Source organism: Schistocerca cancellata, chromosome 5, assembly GCF_023864275.1.
Source record: "Schistocerca cancellata isolate TAMUIC-IGC-003103 chromosome 5, iqSchCanc2.1, whole genome shotgun sequence".
NCBI classification, from domain to species: Eukaryota; Metazoa; Arthropoda; class Insecta; order Orthoptera; family Acrididae; genus Schistocerca; species Schistocerca cancellata.
The window spans coordinates 836729668-836745701 of NC_064630.1; the positions used below are offsets into that span (position 1 = coordinate 836729668).

At 45.8% G+C, this 16034-nt stretch overlaps 1 protein-coding gene across 6 annotated transcripts in view; it reads left to right on the forward strand.

Moving 5' to 3' along the window:
* The window catches only part of LOC126187518 (neurexin-1a), a 2258738-nt gene that overhangs the window by 1483726 nt on the left and 758978 nt on the right, over positions 1–16034 (forward strand). The gene's annotated exons all lie outside the window — the stretch shown is intronic.

The following is a 16034-nucleotide window of genomic DNA, read 5'->3' on the forward strand; positions in this document are numbered from 1 at the left end:
CTGCTGTCGGTGAAGTATGTGTAGCTATGGCACTCCCCATGGAGGAGATACTACATGTCTTGAAGTCACTTATTCCACTTGAGTGCCTGTAGTGCTGGGCAGGTAGAGTAGTGGGGCGTTTGGTCATCTGGATCCAGGACATTATTAAAGTCGCCGCCTATGACGTAGTGTTTTGTGTTTCCATTCAGAAATGGAGCAATTTCTTTGGAATAAAGAGTGATCCTTTCACTGCAGTGAGACGCCCACTGGATTTGTATACATTAACAATACAGACTGCTAGACTGCTCCCACCATAATGGCAAGGCCTCGTGCAGATGGCAGACACTTGATATACAGTGTCACGTAAGAGGGTGGCATTTCCACCCGTATCGTCTCTAAATGGAATGCTGTAAGCTGTGTACCCATAAATGTTCAGTTGCAGCTCTGAGTGGCCTTCTTGAAGGAGGCTGATATCCAGGTCCACTGCCTAGAGCATGTCATAGAACATGCACATTTTGATGACAGAATGTATGCCATTGACGCTGATTGTACCAACACAGTAGGATAGGGAAATCTTAATGCGGAGCATTCAGATGTAAATGGTGGCCCCTCAGTGGTAATGGGGCCACTTGGATACCCACCCTTGTGACAGGCACGTTTAACGTGGTTGTTCGCCCGAAGTGGGGCACCCATCCCGTGTGGCGGAGGAGCGTCAAAGGCATCTTGTGCATCTTCTGCTTCCATTTCAACAGCCCGGTCACCGAGCAGGGAAGGTGTCGGTGACAGCGAGTCATCACGGGCAATGGTGTCCATCGTCTGGTCTGTGTCCAGAGGGGCGTCGACCATAGGCACATCTGGGGTGGGCGAGGCCATCTTCCCTTCTGTCACATCCCATGCCTGCCTTTAGGCAGTACCAGCAGACTTTGTTTGCGGATACGAGTCAGAAACAGCGTTGGCAGCTTGCTCCCTGTCTTCGCCCTGTTGATCGTCTTCCTTTGAGACGCTGCATTTCTTATGATGCTTCTGACCATTGTTTCCGGGACCGTGTGTGTACACTCATCAAAGCACCGGGGTCAGCCATGTGGCTGATGTCCGCAACTAACGCTCCTGGTACAATGATGATGGTGCAGTTGGCAGGCATTGTGTCCTGGAAGGGTGTCTCATTGTATGGCTGACCTCACAGCTGCATGGGGCTGCATCAAAGTAGCAACATCTGTGCACACGAGCCTCACCACCTATATGTATGTACGTTGGCACTACTGTCTGTACTGGTTCCACACATGGCATCTAGACAAGACGCCATCGAGGCTGTTTGATCAGATTTGGTCTTTCTGTCCACAGCTTGCACACGACAGCAATTGTCTGTCATAAATAACGATGGTTTGACAACCACCGAAGAACACCTGTGACAGCAAGTGTTTGCGGATTTCAGTGTGTACCTATTGGATAAATTTGAGAGTGTGATAGGTTTCAAAGTAGTTCCACTCCTCTTCCATGTAGCTTAGGACCATGCTATACTTCCATAGCACATCAATGACAAGAGCGAACAGGACTTTGAAAGGCAGTTTGAACATGCACACAGTACACATCATTAGTGGCACAAAGAGCGCCACCCCACTTTGCAGTGTTGCCAGCTTTATTCAAGAGCGCAAATCCAAGATGATGGCGATAGATGTGGCAATGTCGCAATGCTGTCGTGGAGGGAAGTTCAAATTTTCGTGGGAAAATAGATCGAATGAGCTCCACATATATAACACCCCCTCCCCTCCTCAATAAAATGGCAGAAAAATTTTGGTGGGAAACAAATGTAGGGAAAAAATGTAAGTGGGATACCTCCTCTAACCTAAGTCATACAACTACCACCTCTTCCTTGGAATTGGCAGGAAAAGGTCTCAGTCTGTGCTGGACTGCTAGATAGGATGGATTATTTAAACATTTTGAGTCGCCATAGACGGTAGCTCCAACCAGTGTGTTCACCATGAAGTCTGGAGTACAACTGACCTAGTACACTGTACCACCACCAGAGGGCGCTGTTGTCCCTCCCATGACATAATCAAAGATGGCGGTCTGGGGAAAAATGGTGGGAGAACGGCTAAGTCTAACTGCTGGAGTTGAAGGTGTGTTCTTCATTTATTTTCAGTGGGATGTTGAAACAATTTATTTAGAAATGGATTTCATGTAGTTGATATATAATGCTGGTACAAAACACTCACTCTAATGTGCTTGGGCCTACAGACCTGGAAACTACAAGTAAATAACAAAGATAATGCAGTACACAGTACACATCATTAGTGGCACAAAGAGCGCCACCCCACTTTGCAGTGTTGCCAGCTTTATTCAAGAGCGCAAATCCAAGATGATGGCGATAGATGTGGCAATGTCGCAATGCTGTCGTGGAGGGAAGTTCAAATTTTCGTGGGAAAATAGATCGAATGAGCTCCACATATATAACACCCCCTCCCTTCCTCAATAAAATGGCAGAAAAATTTTGGTGGGAAACAAATGTAGGGAAAAAATGTAAGTGGGATACCTCCTCTAACCTAAGTCATACAACTACCACCTCTTCCTTGGAATTGGCAGGAAAAGGTCTCAGTCTGTGCTGGACTGCTAGATAGGATGGATTATTTAAACATTTTGAGTCGTCATAGACGGTAGCTCCAACCAGTGTGTTCACCATGAAGTCTGGAGTACAACTGACCTAGTACACTGTACCACCACCAGAGGGCGCTGTTGTCCCTCCCATGACATAATCAAAGATGGCGGTCTGGGGAAAAATGGTGGGAGAACGGCTAAGTCTAACTGCTGGAGTTGAAGGTGTGTTCTTCATTTATTTTCAGTGGGATGTTGAAACAATTTATTTAGAAATGGATTTCATGTAGTTGATATATAATGCTGGTACAAAACACTCACTCTAATGTGCTTGGGCCTACAGACCTGGAAACTACAAGTAAATAACAAAGATAATGCAGTACACAGATCTACAGACACGCAAACAACTCGTAAATTGTGAAAATAATACATGTAAAATGCTCTGCAAACACACTCACTAATCGTAAACTGTTGACATAATGCATTGCACAGCTTACAGACACGTTCACAAAATAATGCAGTACATGTTCATTATGTCCAAATAATGCACTTATAACGCTCTGAAAACATACTCACAAAGCTTAAACAGTCGAAATAATGCAATGCACACTCACTCACTGCATGTAAAAATGGTTTCGAACAATTGATAATAAATTCAACCGCGACGTATCAGCGATCTGTTTCCTACGGAGGTCCAAGGCAGAAAGATGTGATGGGTGTGCACACTGGTCCAGACTGTCCCACATGCAAGACGCATCTGGTCACACACATCTTTACAATTACTCGTGCGTTGACAAGTCGCCTTTGTACCTGCAGGTGCAGCGCCGCCTAATAATTGCTGAGCGAGATGTTAGCGTAGTGACACACCCTTGCAAGTGCAGCTAAAAGGATGCAGCTGAAAGGCTGTCAGTGTTGTAGTGACGTCTCATATCTATGTAAACAACAGCTAAGTGTCCCTCTGGACGCGCTTTAGAAATCTTCTGCAGTGCTTTCAGAAACTGTTTATGGAAATATCCCAGAATAACACAGGGTGCATTCTTCGTAGCGATCCTAAGGGGACAGCCAATCCATTACATATCACCCCTTTCCGGAAATCGTGAAGTGCCACAGAATAGTTAATGATCGCTTTTGTTGTAGAACTTAAGTGATGTCTCAGCTTGTCTGCATGGAAATTCTTGTCCTAACAGGGCCTATTTACTGAAATATCCCAAAATAACACAGAATGCATTCTTCCAGATGGTCTTAACACTGCACCCCATCCATCACATGTACCCCTTCCTGGAAATCGTAATGCCCTTCTTTCAACATAAGTCTCAGAAATGGTAAAAGTTAGGTCACGTTCTCACTACTAAAAGACTTCATCACGTCTCTCTGCATGCTTGTGAAAACACAATTAGTCATGAAAGCATTCTTGTTGTTTGGAATGAGAGACAGTCTAAGCACAGATGGGAAAATCAGAATAATTATGCTAACAGAATTCGAGGCACTGTCCTACAGAAGATAAAAAGGGCTTAAATTTTTCGTGTCTCACAGCTGCTGGTCTGGAGATGTCCTAATGCCACAATGGCAGATGAGGGACAGCATCTTGCCAGAGATGGATAACTGCTTCAACATGTCTTCCAACACTTGAACAAGGAAGATATCAGAACTTCCCGTAGATACCTCACCCCCATCTAGTTGGAACCAGTCTGTAGAGGCTCCTATGCTCCACCACAAAGGATGTCATATGAATGACTGGGGTATTCTGATTGGCTCTTACCGAATTTAACCGTCAAAGTGCTGCTGCTGCTGCCAGTGTGGGAGCACTGTCCACCACTTTTTCTGCAGATGAGACTTTCAGCTGCAAAACTATTTTGTACAGATCACCATATTGTACTGCCAGTTAAACCCTGCAAAATTGGTCTACAGATCGTTAATATGGAAAGACACCACCTCAGTTACACTGCTCTGCTATTGTCGAATAAAGCTTGAATTTTCAGTGTGAAACGCGCCAAACTACTGCTGGTGGTGTGGGAGCACTGTCCGTCAATTCCTGCAGGTGAGACTATCAGCTGAAAAACAATTTATTCCAGATCTGCACGTCATACTGACAGCTAAACCTCGCGGAGGTGGCCTACAGTTCATCAAATACGGAAAGTCACTTATTCAATTACACTGCTCTGCAACTATCGAAGAAAACTTGAATGATACACACACACACACACACACACACACACACACACACACACACACACACACACAGGCCACCTCATGACCACAGCACCATCAGCTGACTGAGGTCACTCTCTAAACTGTTGTACAAAGGCTGGGTCGGTTCCCCTTGGCACAAATACTTAACTGTTTCTGACGCCGACCTGCTTGCTTTCCTGCTTTCTACACCCGTCTCCAAACTCTGCGATTACAAGGACATATGCATTTTCACATAGTATACCAGAATATCAAAGTGTTTATGCGATATTTCTCGATATCACGCACATAGCAATATCGATTGCATAGCAGTATCGCTTGCACAGTGTAATGCCGAAAATATGGACTGGAAATTTCTCTAGAAACCCGAAACTTTAGCGAGGTGCAGCAAGGTGGAACGTAATGTAAACCACGGAGAATGAGAAACGTATCTCGTCTGCGAAGACATTTAAGTGAAAACTTGAGGAAAATAGAGGAAACTGATAATTCCATTCTAGCTTAGCTTAGCTTTCCATTCAACCACATACCTGCGTTGGATCCTATGGAGAACCTTTTAATGATTACAGCCACTGGTGAATCATATTCGTGGCACTCTCATATCTTGAAACGAGTCACGTTTTTCGAACCTGTCTATTACAATAAAATTCCAACGTAGCTTTAGATAGTCCCTATGCATCTTGCAACTGCTCCTCAGACTCTACCCTGCTATCCCTGTAGCTTTGCACGTGTGATATTCCAATTTAAGTCGGAACTGAGCAGACGTCAGAGAGAGCTATGTCTACCACATTCTGCAACCCGTGTAGAAACAGGCTAAGCGGAGTTAGTGCGACAGGCCCGTGTTTTGCCCATTTGGTGTAAATGGAAACGTGTTGTCATAGATCTGCCAACCGTATACGATATGTGAGGCCAGCGCCAAACGAAGAACGCTTTTGCTACACAAGGTAGTATACAAGACAGTAGGAACAATTACGGTGGTGTTATCCGGAAAATTCGGAAGAATCAACATCACATTAGGTACTGTGGTCCAAAGCAGATCTGCATCCCTCAGGGTCCATTCACATCTGTCACCTCAACATTCTATCATCGTTATTCTGTACCGTCCAACACAGCAAAATTACAGACTATAAAAGCTCGACCAACTTCATCCATTAGAGAACTCGATAAGTTTTTTACCTCATCTCTCTCTACTGATACGTCGAAAACAATTACTGTATGTATGTCGACAATGAGCATATGCAGTGATCCTATTAAATATACAGGTATTGATCCAAACACAGACCAGTATAAAATGTCATCGCCCGTACTGTAGGGGGAGGAGAAGGACCATATCCCACACTCTATCAGTCGCAATAGAGGCTCCCTGTGACCCTGTGTCGTTGTTTGAAACTTTGTTTTACTCCTGTTGTGACATGCTTTGTGCACTGCCATACATTTTGTTTGTTCTGCCTTGACTTCGAGGTCTGTGTCAGGCTCTAAACTGACTTTAGCTCATTCTGATCCATTGCCTCTCACACAGAACTAGACGTAGCATGGTATACATTATGCAGTTGCTTCTGCTGCCACAACACACACACACACACACACACACACACACACACACACACACACATACACACTCTGGATGATTTTAAATGAAAGACAGTCCCAACATAAGGAACCTGGAAGAGTTTTGCAGCTTTGTGGGGAGTTTCCAAACAGCTGTCCGAAGGCGATTGACAGGCTCTGCATTTACTCCTCTGTCACAGTGACAGGATAGCTGATAGCTCTGTGTTCCGTTTCGATTGCTTCCTCATATTGCAGTCATGTACGCCATCACTGTTGTTCCGCACCCATCCAACTGCACAAGATTTCTCGAGATACCGCGCTTGGTTCAAATGGCTCTGAGCACTATGGGACTTAACATCTGAGGTCATCAGTCCCCTAGAACTTAGAACTACTTAAACCTAACCAACCTAAGGACATCACACACATCCATGCCCGAAGTAGGATTCGAACCTGCGACCGTAGCGGTCACGCGGTTCCAGACTGAAGCGCCTAGAACCGCACGGCCACACCGGCCGGCTATCACGGTTCATAAATTATACTATGCTCATATCAGCCCTATAGAGAATAGTAAAGGAGAATACCTCTTACAAGGAAACAGATAAAAACATAGCAGCGGTGTTTGACATGAGAAATTACGCGTCATGCCGCCACTACTCTGAAAACAGGACCTCTGTCAAGCAGGTGTATGCACGGGGAGTCCAGTACCTCCCAAACACCTGTCGCTAACTTAGAATCACCTTGGTTATGAAACTGAAGTCTCGATTTTATATCCAAGATGTGACAGACGGTGGTATGCGTCGCATAAATCTTCGTTCATTTTGAGGAATGTGTCGAAACAGGATGGTTACGTTTCATCACATATGAGATGGAAGTCCTCTGATGACGGAGAGGTTTGCCCTTAACGATTGCAAGCAGACATTGCTCTATGTAACACACAGAACACGCAGCTGTATTTGAGTCGAACGCAGGCTATGTATCACAACTGATGCTTCGTGACAGAACAACGGAAAAAATGATCAAATGGCCAGCAGCAACATCTTCCTCCCTCTCTAGAACGTATCATCAGTCGACCATTATATCGTAGCGCATTACAACTCCATCTCAACCTATCACTCCGTCCACTCTCCGTCATCCTTTAACACAGATGGAAGTACGTTTAGAGGCAGATGGTTCTCTGTTTTTCCAGGAAAGCATCAAAGAGAGCAGCCAACTCGTGTGTATCACTATTACCTCAATGTACATACAGTAGAATGCTACCTCGACGAAAAAAGTGACTGTTTCCTTGGTTCCCGGTGCTTCCATGTCGAAGTTTTTTCGTTTTCCTCTTGCTGCCGCATACTCGTTCTCATGTACAAAAATTGTGCTGCGCCAACCAGAAGACACACAAGTACTTCCTGAAATTTCTCGAATGTCGATGTATATTCCCTCACTAAATGTCTCTGAGCACTATGGGACTTAACAGCTGAGGTCATGAGTCCCCTAGAACTTAGAACCACTTAAACCTAAATAACCTAAGGACATCACACACATCCATGCCCGAGGCAGGATTGGAACCTGCGACCGTAGCGGTCGCGCGGTTCCAGATTAAAGCGCCTAGAACCGCTCGGCCACTCCGGCCGGCCTATTTTCCCTAAATTTATAGGTATTTTCCGTAATTTTTCGTAATTTTATCGATTTTATGTCGCTATTATCCATGCAAATTGCTTGTAAATGTAGTACTGCTGTCAACACCTCCTGCAAATGTACTGCTTTCCTGGTCGGCCGGCGTAGTGTAGTACTCAGTAAGTCTGTGTCTGAGCGTGATCGTGTATGGCTCTCAAGATGTTGGGATGCGGATCCGCAATATGCAACGTCCACGATAGTGTTTGAAGGTGTATCCGCCACGCATAATGTGTGCAGCGGTGTTGGGAAGGAGAGCCACAATATACCACATCCGAATTAGCATTCATGTGTGGATCTGCAGCGCATTATATCCAGAGCGATGTTCAGAGGCGGATCCACCACACGTCACATCTGGGATAGAGCTCCAGAAGGACCAATCACACAGTACATCCGAAGATGTGTTCTATGTTGGAAGTTGGATGCACCAGCGGGAAGACCGAGTCCCGGGGACGGGGGCGCCGCATCCACGACACATGCACATGCACATGCACAGAGACAGACGCAGACATACAGAAAACAGCGAACGCGCTGCAGCTGTAGAATATGTGGGTGGAGGTGGTGACTGGATGCAATCGAGTACGGTTCTCTACTATGGCGCCCAACCAGAAAATCAATTGATTTTATTAGAGCTTACACCGTCGGTGACGTGTAACCGCACTTTTGGTCTGTTAATCCACACTCTGGCGATTAACATTTATTTTCAGTGTGCGATATTTGTGTGGAAAAACCACTTCATTCAGAGGTAATACCATACCTCGATTTATAAGGCTTGTGTAGTTTTAACATGGATATCGTTAGCGACACTTGTGAGCAGCCGTAGAACCAAGACCGATTGTGAGGGTAACACAGTCGTTGGAAACATGTTTTTTACATCTGGGGCTTGGAGGACGATTACGTCTTTGTTTCGAAGAGACAGTGGTACCAGTCGTAAGGAAAACTTATGAGGCATGTCCATCGCTGATTGTCCCTCAGCATTGGTTAGTTATAAGCGAAGTATTATGTTTCGTATTAGGGGATGCATGATAGATTCGCCTTGAGCATCAGGTTTATGAAGTACGTTAGTGTTTGCCGACATGTGCAAAGAAAATGGATATGTACTGTCATAAGGGAAGGTATGCGGTTCAGATATTACTAGTTGCAGACGGGGTATTTGCTATACTTCGCTCATTGTCGAATTACCGTCCGATTAAAGGTGAAGTAGTAATATTTAACTGCAAGTACAGTGATCAAATAAACGTGTGGCCAGCCTCCTAGGACGACTCTGTCTGGGCAGTGGCCTGTGGTGGGAGCGATTCACGTTTCTAGCTTGCGGCAGGAGCTATCTGAATGAAAAGGTCGAGGAGGGTAGAAGAGTATTGCTCACCTAACCGCGTCACCCTCTAGACAGTTGCACAGCCTTCATGATCAAACGTGTTCTCCGTGGAAATTTTAGAAGATCCAATATGGACATGTGTTTCCACTGGACCATTATTCCCTCCCATGTAAACTGTATGGTTGACTGTGAACCGTAATTTATTTTCAAAACCTTTTCTTAAGAATTTACTTTATTTACTAGCGATTCATCAAGAACATTAACACATCTAATGATACTATGTGAGCGTGGAAGTAGTTGCCAATGGGTAACTGATGAACAAAAAAAAATTTTTTTTTACTAAATGAAAATTTTATTCCTAAAAGCCCTCTTTTTTAAAAAAAAACAGATTTAAAATTACAGTCAGAAAGCACCCTGTAAGTATCAAGTTACAATTTATTCAGAGGCTGAAATAACTTTTTTTTTGTGAGTAGTATGAGCTTTCAGGCTGAGAAGCTTGCCGCCCCCTTTTAACACGGCTGTGGTGACAACCCCTGAAAGACTGCACTGGTGCAAACCTGCAACACACCAGATTACTAAAAATATTAACAACTGACACAAACACATAAACTATGCACCCCGTAAAAGGGAGGGAAATGGTACAAAACACTCACATTAAAATTATTTGCTACCGAAAGTGCAACTTGTTTTTAAAAGAACTCTTACGGTGGAAGGATGGCAAATTTATGTACTAAAATGACAATTTAAATAAAAACCCATGAAATGCAGTCTTACATAAAATGTAAAAACATTCTCTACATTACACATATACCACCTCTCAAGATATAGGCCCGACAAGACGCCTCCTGAGACGCGGCGAGGTAGGAGTAGGCAAAATGCAACAGGGAATAACAGTATTAATATACTGATAGCAAATTGCAGGAGTGTCTATAGAAAGGTCCCAGAACTGCTCTCATTAATAAACGGTCACAACGCCCATATAGTACTAGGGACAGAAAGTTGGCTGAAACCAGACGTAAACAGTAATGAAATCCTAAACTCAGATTGAGACAGGCTGGACAGTGAAGGGGGAGGCGTGTTTATAGCGATAAGAAGTGCAATAGTATCGAAGGAAATTGACGGAGATCCGAAATGTGAAATCATTTGGGTGAAGCAGTTCTTGGACCTTTCTATAGACGCTCCTGCAGTTTGCTATCAGTACATTAATACTGTTATTCCCTGTTGCATTTTGCCTACTCCTACCTTGCCGCGTCTTCTCGGGCCTATATCTTGAGAGGTGGTATATGTGTAATGTGTATGTTTCTTGACTTCCGCAAGGCGTTCGATACAGTTCCCCACAGTCGTTTAATGAACAAAGTAAGAGCATATGGACTATCAGACCAATTGTGTGACTGGATTGAGGAGTTCCTAGATAAGAGGACGCAGCATGTCATTCTCAATGGAGAGAAATCTTCCGAAGTAAGAGTGATTTCAGGTGTGCCGCAGGGGAGTGTCATAGGACCGTTGCTATTCACAATATACATAAATGACCTGGTGGATGACATCGGAAGTTCACTGAGGCTTTTCGCAGATGATGCTGTGGTGTATCGAGAGGTTGTAACAATGGAAAATTGTACTGAAATGCAGGAGGATCTGCAGCGAATTGACGCATGGTGCAGGGAATGGCAATTGAATCTCAATATAGACAAGTGTAATGTGCTGCGAATACACAGAAAGATAGATCCTTTATCATTTAGCTACAAAATAGCACGTCAGCAACTGGAAGCAGTTAATACCATAAATTATATGGGAGTACGCATTAGGAGTGATTTAAAATGGAATGATCATATAATGTTGATCGTCGGTAAAGCAGATGTCAGACTGAGATTCATTGGAAGAATCCTAACGAAATGCAATCCGAAAACAAAGGAAATAGGTTACAGTACGCTTGTTCGCCCACTGCTTGAATACTGCTCAGCAGTGTGGGATCCGTACCAGGTAGGGTTGATAGAAGATATAGAGAAGATCCAACGGAGAGCAGCGCGCTTCGTTACAGGATCATTTAGTAATCGCGAAAGCGTTACGAAGATGATAGATAAACTCCAGTGGAAGACTCTGCAGGAGAGACGCTCAGTAGCTCGGTACGGGCTTTTGTCAAAGTTTCGAGAACATACCTTCACCGAAGAGTCAAGCAGTATATTGCTCCCTCCTACGTATATCTCGCGAAGAGACCATGAGGATAAAATCAGAGAGATTAGAGCCCACACAGAGGCATACCGACAATCCTTCTTTCCACGAACAATACGAGACTGGAATAGAAGGGAGAAACGATAGAGGTACTCAAGGTACCCTCCGCCACACACCGTCAGGTGGCTTGCGGAGTATGGATGTAGATGTAGATATAGGCAAGATAAAAACATAATTCAGGAATTCGGCCTTTACACCTTAAGCAATAAATTCGTTAACACCGAATCCGACGAACGTGACAGAGGCAGCTATTAACGTACGGCAGACCGACAGAGAGACAGACAGACAGACACTAACTGCCTAACAAATACGAACTGGAGACAGGCGAGCAAGCTGGGGACGAGAGACTGACCAAGAACACAAGTAGAATTTAACAACTAAATGAAACAACATATCATGAAGCACTTAACCTTTAACAAGCTGCGATGTCTAGATAAAGACCTGGTGCAGAACGCCGAAAACGCTCTCCCGACCCGTCCGCTGCCAGCCGCTTCAACGGACGCAGGAAGGCGCGCCGATCTCCCGTCTCACGGCGTCGCAGCGCGCGCCGGCCAGACCGATGTCGTAAGTTGGCTCCTGTTGCTCTCGTGTCGGCCGCGAAGCCACTACCCCTCTCTATACGGTGCGGCCCACTGGACTGACGTGGAGACTTCACGTGCACCGACGCTCGAGACGGACAAATCATCTTCCGTCTCAGTGCGCGACCGACCAAGCAATCGATCCAACCGCCAAAGACCATTGCCTGAACAAAGTCGAGCAGACTGGCGGCCTAGAACGTAGTAGCACTCCGGACGACAGTCTGCCCCACACTGACCAGACTCGCCCAGACCGCACCGGCTCAGACCGACCAACTGCCACTGGCGAGCCCATAGCGCCCCTTAAATGCACGTGAACAGCCAACCTTTCCCACCAGAGGGAGACACCAAAGCTGCGAGTGCCACAGCGGCGCCACCGCCAGAAACGGAGGGCGACTGCTTCACACTACGAGCTGCGGCGCTCTTCAAAACACCAATTTTTACCACGGCTCAGACTACTTCTGCACATTACCTTTCTTTCTTTGGTGGAGATAACATTGATTGTCCTGGTACCGAGGAAGGCAGGACTGGGTTGCGATTGTGGACAGGGCCGTAGTCAGTTACTGTTGGTTACTTTATTTTACAATTACGTACACTTTGTTTGGAAACAACAACAAATAAAAGGTGACAATAAATTAACAAGTGTTCCACTGCTGAAGGCTTTGATGACAACAAATTCAAAACAATTTCTCGGCTGTAGGCCCCAATAGTGATAATTTAAAAACTGTTTCACGGCTGAAGGCCTGACTAGCAATCCTTTAAGAACCAGTTAAACATCTTCAAACTTTAAGTTATAGTTATTAATTTTTTTAGCAAAAATAATCATCAAATCTGACCAAACCAATGGGGAGGGGGAGGGTTCCGCAGACGTTGCTCCTAGGATCGACCTGTCGAAGTCCCTCAAAATCCGCAATCGATGAGACAGGCAGCCAAAAGTTTCATTCCCTTCACGAGATGGTAACTCAGACTAGTCGTAGTTTAAACGCATGGCCAATAATCATTTACCGAATCTAACGAACGTCTAATAATCAATGGAATAACACACCCAAGCTGGAACCGGCGGTCAGCACTACATCTACAGACCCCGGTGTTTAGAGCATCCGGAAGTAGAAAGGAACCACTACTACCAGAGTAGGGAAAAAAGAAACACCACCCGGCCCACAAATTAAGGAAGCTGTCAAACTACACCTCTTACCGGACAGCAGCGGCATGGCGAGGAAAAGTACACTGCCGTAACATACACTAAGCTCCAGGGCAGGTAACTGGGGCGTTAGTGGCCACTACTGAGGAAAGAATTCACAGGTTGAACTTCACAAATAATAACATACACTGCAACAATTAAAAATAAGAAGTGGAGCAAGGCTAATTAGGCTCACCTTCCCCAAAAGCTCCACTCGCTGCTCTTCGTCACGGCAAGCAAATGGCGAGGTCTCACTTCTGGAATTATGTCCACTCAATTTAAACTTGCTGGGTCCGGTTGACAACGAGGTTGTGCTCCTCGCGACCTCAGCCCCCCCCCCCCCCCAATCCGGCAGTGCATGCGTTTTTTTTTTTTTCGTAGAGATGGGGCCCCTCCACGCCCGCACCAACGTGGTGACCAAACCAAAAGTTCTACTGTCACCTCCGTAAACATGTTAGTTATCTAGAGGGTGGATCACAGGATGCTGGGCTGTGATGTTGTCCGTGCGTCTGGGTAAGGCTACGCATTAACACGGTCCATCAGGTGATAGATAGTGGACGAAACGCGAGTGAGGGTAGCGATTTGAAGAGCAGAGGGAAAAAAGTGCCATGGCTCGTGCCGTGGGAAAAAAAACCTCTGCGACAGTGGGATGGGTAGTAAGAGCAGTAGTGGCTTACTAGCTGCGATAGTTCATGCAAGGTTGGATTTGTTAGTATAGGTATCATGCATCATTACCGTGACAGGCGATGGCGATGTGTCCCAGTTGCTGCGGCTGCTACTTTCCTGGAACAATCAATATCGTTATACAGTAGTGGGAGATCGGCCATAGATCATCTCACTGTGTGGGGGATGTGTGGAGCTTGTGCTGACAGTGGTCCCGGCGCGGACCTGGCTGCTCGTCCGTCCCCAGCCGAACTGCCGACTCACGCGATAGCGAAACACCACAACTTCTCCCCAAAGATAGTACCACCGTTACTAGATATCAATAACCGCCGCTGCTGCCACTAGCGGACAGACAACGCTTGAAAACGGACTGGTGCCAGTGAACACAAGAAGACGACAACCGTAACTATACCAACTAAACTATGCCAACCTAGCAACGGCATCAACGCGGCCGCAGCACGGCTCAACCCCCCCCCCCCCCCCCAATCCTGAAATACAAACCTGGTGGCAACCAGCTAGCGGTCTAACAAAACTTAATTTGATTAAGATGGACCCGGTATTGCTTACTGGTACGGTTGTCTTTAACCAGAAGATTGTCTGGGCCTAAAATACGGATCCAGTAAACGGGGAGTTAACTTACCGAGGTTGCCAATACGCACCTCCCTCCCGGGAAAATTACGGGCATACGCCTGATCTCCCGGCTTACCTCTGGAGGCTCGTCGATTATGGTTATAACGATCAGCTTGTCTGTTGTGAGCAGTGACAGTATTGCGTTTCGCGCGATTCCAGTTTTACTTGACGATCTAAGGGATAATGTCCGCAGGAATTAGATCTTGAATTCCCCATAAGTTCGAAAGGGGGCAATTAAGAAGATAAGCAAAGATCAGGGAAACCGGGGTAACCTTCAAAACCTCACGGCTGACGGTATAGAAGGCAAATCTCAGCCAAGGGAGACTAGAATCCCACTTACTGGGAGACTGAGACTTCTGATTTAAGGTTACCATTGGCTCTTTCCGTGAAGGAGCCCTGCGGATAATACGCGATGGTAGTCACGTGCTTCATACCGCTTTGGAAACAGAAGGCCCTGAAGGGACCCGAAAGAAAGGCCGGCGCATTATCACTAACGATTTGCTTAGGGGTCCAAAAATACTAAATATGTTAGTTAAATGCGCAATGGTGGTAGCAGCAGCCACATTACGACTCGGAAGAAGTCAGGTAAACGTCGAAAACGCGTCAATAATAACTAACACGTATCGATGGACTCTCTTGGTGCGAGGTGAGGGCCCCAAATAATCAGTAAAGAGCTTGTCCGTGGGGCACGATTCTTGCTCAGAACTCAGGAAGCCCTGTTGAAGACCGTTCTGCGGTTTGGCCACATGACACAACCGACACCGAGAAACCATCTCTCTAACGTCTCAGTCCATAAACGGCCAAGGCAGATGCTCGTTAATTTTCTACTAGGTCTTATAGGTTACCAAATGCCCACCAATCAAAGAGCTGTGAAAGTAATGGAAAACCGGGCCTACTAGACGGCTGGTAGACAGATCTTAATTTCCCTGTCACGTCCCACCCCTTTATACAAAATGCCTTTGCTGATAACGTATTCATCCAAACGTTCTCACGCCGAAAGCCGTTTCTTAACGGGTCCTCAAGTGGGGTTATGATCCTGAAGATCGGCAGCATCACCAAACAAATGAGGAATACCGCCTAACATGACACAACTAAGATCACCCTCCTCGGTTTCTTGAGCGCCCTCACTAGATGGATGTTCAGTAAACATACGGCTGAGGACGTCCGCAAGCACATTCTCACTGCCCCTAATGTCTTTGACCTCGAACTGAAACGCCGAAACGCCGAAATGCCACCTCGCGATACGTCAGGTGTTACGCGGTTTCGCTAGCACCCAGCTTAAGGCTTGATTGTCAATCTCCAGCTGAAACATTCTATGTTCGTGATAAAACCGGTACTTCTCCAGCGCGAAAGAGATCGTCAATGACCCACATACGTAAGCAGAATATTTGAGCTCGGCGCTCCTTAACCGACGAGACGCGTATGCTAATGGCTGCCTTTGACCCTCGAACTCCTGGAGGAGGACTGCCGAAATTCCCGCATTAGA